The following is a 7,149-nucleotide window of genomic DNA, read 5'->3' as shown; positions in this document are numbered from 1 at the left end:
CCCCCCCCCCCCCCTCTTCCTCCTGCTCCGGCTACTCTCATAATGCATCCTTTTAATTACGCGAGCGCCCGTCGAGTGACAAACGGATGGGAGCGCTGGACGAGCGGACCGACGGACACGCAGCTGGCCGATGGAAACTGTCAAAGAGAGCGCGCGCCCACCATCGATACGTTTCCCGGGACCGTCGTGCGCCCGTAATTTCGCGGTGATATCTGTAATTATCCGGGAAATTAGAATATAAATCGTGCGCGTCGTCGTCGTGGAACGAGCGAGTGAGTGAGAGAGAGAGAGAGAGAGAGAGAGAGAGATAGATAGATAGATAGATCGCCGGGTTTTAATTGCGTCGACCGGAATTTACACTTGCGATTTTCGCCGTTCTGTTCCCCGGTGAACGTCGGCGAAACGTGAAAGCTCGGTGGAAACTCTTGCCGTCGGTCTGCCGATCATCATCATCCTCTTCCTTCTCTTCTTCCTCCTCATCGACGTCGTAAGGTCGTCGTGGCTGTCACCGGTCGACAGCGACTGCATCAACGGGGCTTTATCGGCGTTGCTCCCGACGTTCCCTCCTCGTAAAAAGAGGGAATACGTCTTTCCGCGTGATCCAGTTTGTCCCGAAGTGGAGTTAGATGTAGAAAGAGAGAGAGAAAGAGTGAATGAGGCAGAAGAAGAGACGTATTCAAAGCGGTCGGTCCTTCACACAGTGCTGCGACGGGACTCCCGGCGGCTGCGGGACGTCCCGTAGCGACCGGAATCCGACGCTCGTACGAGCCCATTCTTTTCTAATCCGACTTGGAGACGCGTCGTCGGGCCGAATCTGATTTCCCCACTTGATTCGACGTCGCTCATTGTCGCCCCGGACTCGAAGACGATCGCGATGAAGCCACGAAAGAGGAGAGAAATAAAGGAGATGGAAAGTGAGAAAGAGGATTCGCCTCCGTCTCTCTCTCTCTTTTTCGTGCATCTCGACCGGAGAGCAGTCAGGATAACATCGATTAATTCTGTAAGCTCCATTTCCGACGAAAAGCGAGCCGGAGCGCGGAGAGGACTCGAATGGAAGGAGATAAAGAGCGAATGAGGTGGATCGGCGCGAGAAGGAGATCCTGGATGGGGTCCCGTCGACGACGACTGTCGTCAGCACACGGAGAGAGTGAAATAGAGATAGAGAGAGAGAGAGAGAGATAAATAGAAGAGGGAAACGTCGAGGGGACAAATGAAATTTCGTCGCGGCAAATTGTCCGAGAGCGACGCCGCAGAAATCACTCCGGCGATTAACAAGAGATCTCCTAAGACTTGCTAATTTCCCCCGGTCGAACGCCGGGGTGCTCGCGTTCACGCGGAGGAGACCGGGCTCAGGGGGAAGGTGTAATATCGAATCGGTGCTCCCATCCATTAGCGGGACGATCTGTTTGCCGGGTGCCGCCTTAAATCCGCCGGATCGAGACGTGAACTGCCTCGCCAAGAGAGTTTTTTAATCTCACGCGGGCCCCCTCTCGGGAAGCGGCTCACGTTCGCGCGCGTTCGCCCGGCCCCCGTAGTTTCGCGAGCTGGCAAAATAACGCAACAGGCAATGACGAATGAAAGAGAGCGAGAGCAGGTCGAACGGAATTGGAAATGGTCCAAGCGAGGCCGACCCCCGGTCTCGGGGAGCGATTCTCTCTCCGGTGATCTCTACCGTGTTCCTCCGTGCTTCTCCTCCTACTCCTCCTCGTCGTCGTTTTCATTCGATTTCGATTCCTCCGGTGCGAATCGGTGCCAAGTTCGAGTAAATTAGTTGTACGAACGCGCTCGCTGCCAATTACATCGGGTTTGGACGCGCTCCGAGTCCGGCCGGTTCTTCTCGCAGAAGCGGAGCGCGTCGGAGATCGCGTTTTCTATCAAGCACCACGGTGTCACACGGTGTTATCGCGCGAATGCAAGCGGACAGACGGACGGATAGATCCGTCGGGGGAGAAAGTCCCGGGGAAGTATCCGCGAGAAAATACTCGCAAGCGTGAGAAGCGGAATGAAAATGAAAGTAAATTAGCGCGTTCCGTGCCGGATTAATCCAACTTGTCGTCCAGGTCGCGTCGGTTTGCCGATAGTTCTCACGTTGTCGCACTATGAGCCACATTTCACTTGTCAAACGGCTATTTGTATTATGAATCGAATTTCATCTGTCAAATAATCATTCGTATCACGAGCCGAATTTCCATTTGTCAAATAACCACTTACATTATGAGCCGAATTGTATTTGTCGGGATCTATTCGTGTTATGAGCCAAATTTCATCGATCGAGTAACCACTCGTATTATTAGCCAAATTTCATCTGTCAGATGTCTCTCACAATAATCGTCGAAATATTTCACGACTATCCCATCTCGTCTCCGAGTCAAATCGTCAAACGACCTGAACGGGAAACTCAGCATGGGGCGACCGGTGGTCCGCGCGACACGGAACTTGTTAAGTGAAACAGAAAAGAGCGGCAGGTATCAAGCATAATTATCAGAATGCGGGTGTCACATATGCGCAGATAGAGAGAAATAGAGAGAAAGACACACGAGGGGGGGAAGGGGGGGGGAAGAATCGCCATTCCGACTCGACGTAGTTACCGTCTACCGACGACAGGAACGCGAACACGAGTTGAGGGGGCACGTAAACCGTCGTTATGAGAAATCGACGATCGTGCCTCATTCTGTCGAAGACCGAAGCGAGCGGGCTCGGCGCCTCCGCTCGATTTTAGTGGATTTAAGCGCAGTCGGGAAAGTAGGTTCTGAATATTGATGAAGGGATATGAATATATTCATAGGGACTAACAGTTTATTTCTGCAGTCAGTCGGGGCCGAATCGGTTCGCATTGATCACTCTTCGACTTCGTGGCCCGTTCGGTCCCGGTCGGGCCGTCGCTCGCTCCGTAGATCGGTCGCTCGGTATCCTCGTCGACGGCTAAATTCGAGCGATTAATATTCGTGAATCCGAGCTCTCCGTCGGGGGTCACGTACTCTCCTCTCCTCCGGCGCTCTCTCGAACCAGGTTCTCGCGAACGAGAGAATCCCCTTCGGTCCTCCCTTCGCCACACGCGTCGCGCACGGCGACGCGATTAGCCGACGCGTGTCTCCGTCATCGGCACACACACACACACACACACCGTGAACTCTTCCGCGACCTTTCGCCCCCGCCTCCAAGTAATATCTTCATTACGGTATGAGAGAACTTTACAACGACTGTCGTCTCCCTTTCCCGACGGCTTCGGCTGGGCGAGATCGACGAACCGGTCGACGACGACGAGCGCGGCCGAGGCGCACCGTGAATTATCGTCCGCTTGTGTTATTAATCCGAGCGTCGACGACACCTTCGCGCGAGCGATACTTTACCGGTCATACTTTATCGACGGGAATCTCGCCTCTCTCGTCTCGAGTGACCGAGACGGAAACGATAAGCGGATAACGATACAGAGTGTCGTCGTCGCAGCGCCGTCGACGCCGGAGAGTGAAAGAGAGGGAGGAATGCGTTCATTGTAGTCTTAGGACAAGCTCTCTAAAGACGTGTAAGAAGAAAATTGCATCAATGGATTTGCAAAGTAGCAGTGAAATTTTATAATTATAAAATAGAAAGGTGATGAACTAAATATGCAGGATGGACAGAGAGAGAAAGAGAGAGCATCTTTTATTGCGTGCTCTGGGATTAAATCCCCTTAAGCGTGTTAGAGAGAAATATATAATTTCCCATATCGTTTGTCATAAGCACAGGCATCGATAAGGGAATGAGTTCCACAGGGAGGAAGCTGTATAGAGGAAGGAGCGTTGTAGAGATACGACAATTTAAAGTTCAAAGATCGCAGTCAGATTTTCCAGACCTCGTGTGCGAAGGAAGTCTAAATTTGAGTCGGTCACCAAGATGAAGAGGGGTTTTTGTTGATAGAATGATGAGAGAGAGAGAGAGAGAGGGGGAGGACGGATGGAAAGGACGATAATCAATTGATACCAGCGCGATAAATTCGCCGTCCGCGCGGAGGAGGCACAATGACGCGGCCGAAATAATCGAAATGCTAATTATTCGTTTGCATAATTAACGCGAGTGCGGCGAGGCGAGCTCTCTCCGGCAGCCGTGCGCACCGCGGAGCGCTCCCACATGCCATTGGAGATTAACGGTAGCGTGCGGCGTTCTGTTAATGTTCATTTTGAATATTAACTCCTCGGAAATGAACGACGGGCGAGCGAGCGTGCGAGCGTCGAATCATTACGAGCGGATATAACGCGGCCGAATGAGCCGAGCGCGGCCCGCGCTATGAATTTCTAGCGCTATCATTTTCAGAACCGCCGTCGCCGCCGCTCTGCGAGTGTCGTGCAGAATCGCGATGACACACCGTCATCATCATCGTAAATCTCCGACGTGGCTCGCTCGCGCGTATATATCTATTTAATTGAAACTTCCTACCGTCCGTGCCCCCTCCCTCTCCCCCACTCGCCCCAAGCTGAGGGATGCGTCACGTGCCGTTTATTATTGTGTCATGAGTGATAATCGTGCGTAAATTTCATGACGCGTACACCGATCGCCGGAAAGACAAGCGAGGCAACGTTAATCGAGGGTAATTGTCGGCGAAAACGGCAAAAAAGCCGACGGGAAGAAGGACCTACGTTTTAACGGTCGGAGTTACCGCTAATCGTACTTATCTCCAGGATCGTGTCCTGGTTCTCGAGATTACGTCTACGTGGATAATTTACGCGTTGTCCGCGTGGTGTTGCGCACGGAAGAAAAGTGCTGGAAATAAATAATTGTAAATTACTCCGAATAATTCATATGCTGTTTAGATACAATTGTTATGTTTCATGCTGTCATTGAGGTTTAATTGTGAGCTCTCATTCAACAGCAAGAAAATATAAAAACAAGACTTACGAAGAGCGAGAAGAAGACGAGCCGTTTCATGACAGTTCACAGATTACTTATTGTCTGCATAAATGACGTATAATGTACAGTTTACATTGTGTATTCGTAGACGTAGACTATTGCATTTTACGCGTGGATGTCCAATCCTGGCCACTTGTAATCAAAGTTACCGTTGATCAAGAAAATGTTCCTCCAATTTCTCCTTCGAGTAGTAAACGGTTGAAAGAAGTATTTATATCGCGACGTCACTGCCCGAGTGACTCTCCGATGACGCGCGCTTCGTCTGCCGAATCAATTTCGACAATCAGACGAAACGGCATAAATAACGAGCAATCGTCCCGCCGATTGCGCGAAAGGAAAATCAACGCCGAAAGTGGTCCCCGTAACAAAAAAAAAATAAATAAATTTCAATAGCCGAAGTTGCAGTTCGGGGTGATCGAAATAACAGTTTGCACAATTTTCTCCCCCCCCCCTCCCCAAGTAAACTGAGTTAGACAGCTGAAAAACAAAAACACGGAAAAAACACAGCGGGGAAAAAAGTGTTCGAGATGAAACGGGAGCCGAGGGTTGAATTTTACGATCGGATTTCGCAGCCGTCGGTGTACATTTATCACCGCATCGTCGTCCGCAACACGCGGCGGCTTCCCGGTGGAAACGCGCCCTCGTTCACGGTCAATTTCGAAAAATCCCGGCCCCTCCGTTTTATGAAAGTGCCGGACGCCCGGGTGTGTTTCGGACGTGGCTCCTCTCGAGCCCGTCACCCCGCCGCGTTCGCTCGCGCTCTCGTTCGTTTCGCCGCCGTCGCTCGCTCGGTCGGTCGGTGTCCAAACACGAAAACGAAACAGCGGGAGGGCAGGATGATGGCTACGCGTCAACGAGAGCGTATCAGCCAGCTGCCGGCGGGACGGATTCACAAAGACGGTCGGGGGTCTCCGCACCTGATTGCCGGACATTCGTCTGCCGGCCGACGGGGAAGGTGCCGGAACTCCCGGGGAATCCGACACCCTTTCCCTCCTCCGCTCCTTACGTGCTCTTCCGCGACGACCGAGAGCCCGAGGATAATGACTTTCTAATTGCCGAGCGCGCGATCATGTGTGGCGAGTAGTTTTGCGAGAATAGCGAACGCTCGGGTGCAAAAGACGGAAAGAAGGAACGGAGACTAAGAGGGGTGTCTTCCCGGATGTGCGAGTGAGATGGATATCGGGCGCGGGGTTCATTAACCGGCCAGTGTCTCATTTGTAGGGCGCTTTTTTCTCATTAAATAAAGCAACTTGATTAACCCCTGCACTCCGGGGGTGTCGTAACGGCGCCGCCCAACGTTTCTTATAAAGCTTGGAGAACGTTGCGGCGTTCGGGGTTTTACCTACCGCTGGTTTTAAAATTGATTCTCAAGTTTCCCAGTTTTTTTTTTTCAGTTCTGTAAGCGATTCTGGAGATGTACTGAAAATTCAGGATTTTGGGGAAGGTTTCGGGAAAAGGGGAAAGAATGTTGAAAATTTCGGTATCTATGGAATGTGAAGTATTAATGGAGGGAAATGTGATATCATGGCCTTCGTTTATAATTTCTATAACTTTGTCAACAATCAATATTTTTAATCGAGACCTGGAGGATCCACATTCGTCAAGGTGTTGTTCAATCGATTTTAGACCCAAAGTTCTGAAATACTTATTACTCAGAATGTTTTTTATATAAAAATGTAGCGACACTGTAAAATAGGTTGAACTATAAATTAGAATCGATTTGTCGAATAACTGCTTCGATATGATATGGCTTAATTTTGCACAACTCGAAATGTGCGCCGAAATGTGAATCGAATGAAACGTTAAATAACGAGCGAAACGCTCAAATGTACACGCATTAATGTGATAATCTCAAGTTTAAGAAGAATAAGAAAGTACGTATAATTAAATGCTAAAATGCACCTTGAAGATGTTTCGAAGCGTTCAAAACTAAAACTGCGTTATAACAAATACCGGCTATTGTGTATTGGCGTCACTACGTAACGGCGGACCGCTAAGCAAATGATTCCAGAAGCGATCATTAAGATTCGCCGCGCGATAACAAAGACATTAAGAAGCACCTACCTACAAGTACCACCTTTTCCTCTGCAGAATTTTACATTTGTGCCTTCCGCTATCTATTTTTCATTTCACGAAATTTCATTTTCACGTTTCCCCACTGTTTGTTACGTTCCAGTTATATCTGTCCCCGATGAAAATAGTTCTGTCGCGGAGGTGACGGGCTGACCCTTTAATTAAAAACGTGAAATAATTACGGCCTCTAAT

General features: G+C 50.1%; 1 protein-coding gene across 1 annotated transcript in view; it reads left to right on the top strand.

Moving 5' to 3' along the window:
* LOC106749400 (discoidin domain-containing receptor 2-like) overlaps positions 1 to 7,149 on the top strand; it is a 149,411-nt gene that overhangs the window by 674 nt on the left and 141,588 nt on the right. The gene's annotated exons all lie outside the window — the stretch shown is intronic.

The sequence above is a fragment of the Dinoponera quadriceps genome, unplaced genomic scaffold, assembly GCF_001313825.1.
Source record: "Dinoponera quadriceps isolate SergipeBrazil2010 unplaced genomic scaffold, ASM131382v1 scaffold3386, whole genome shotgun sequence".
Taxonomy (NCBI): Eukaryota; Metazoa; Arthropoda; class Insecta; order Hymenoptera; family Formicidae; genus Dinoponera; species Dinoponera quadriceps.
Note: the sequence above shows the minus strand (reverse complement) of the source record. Positions and strands in the feature narration are given on the sequence as shown.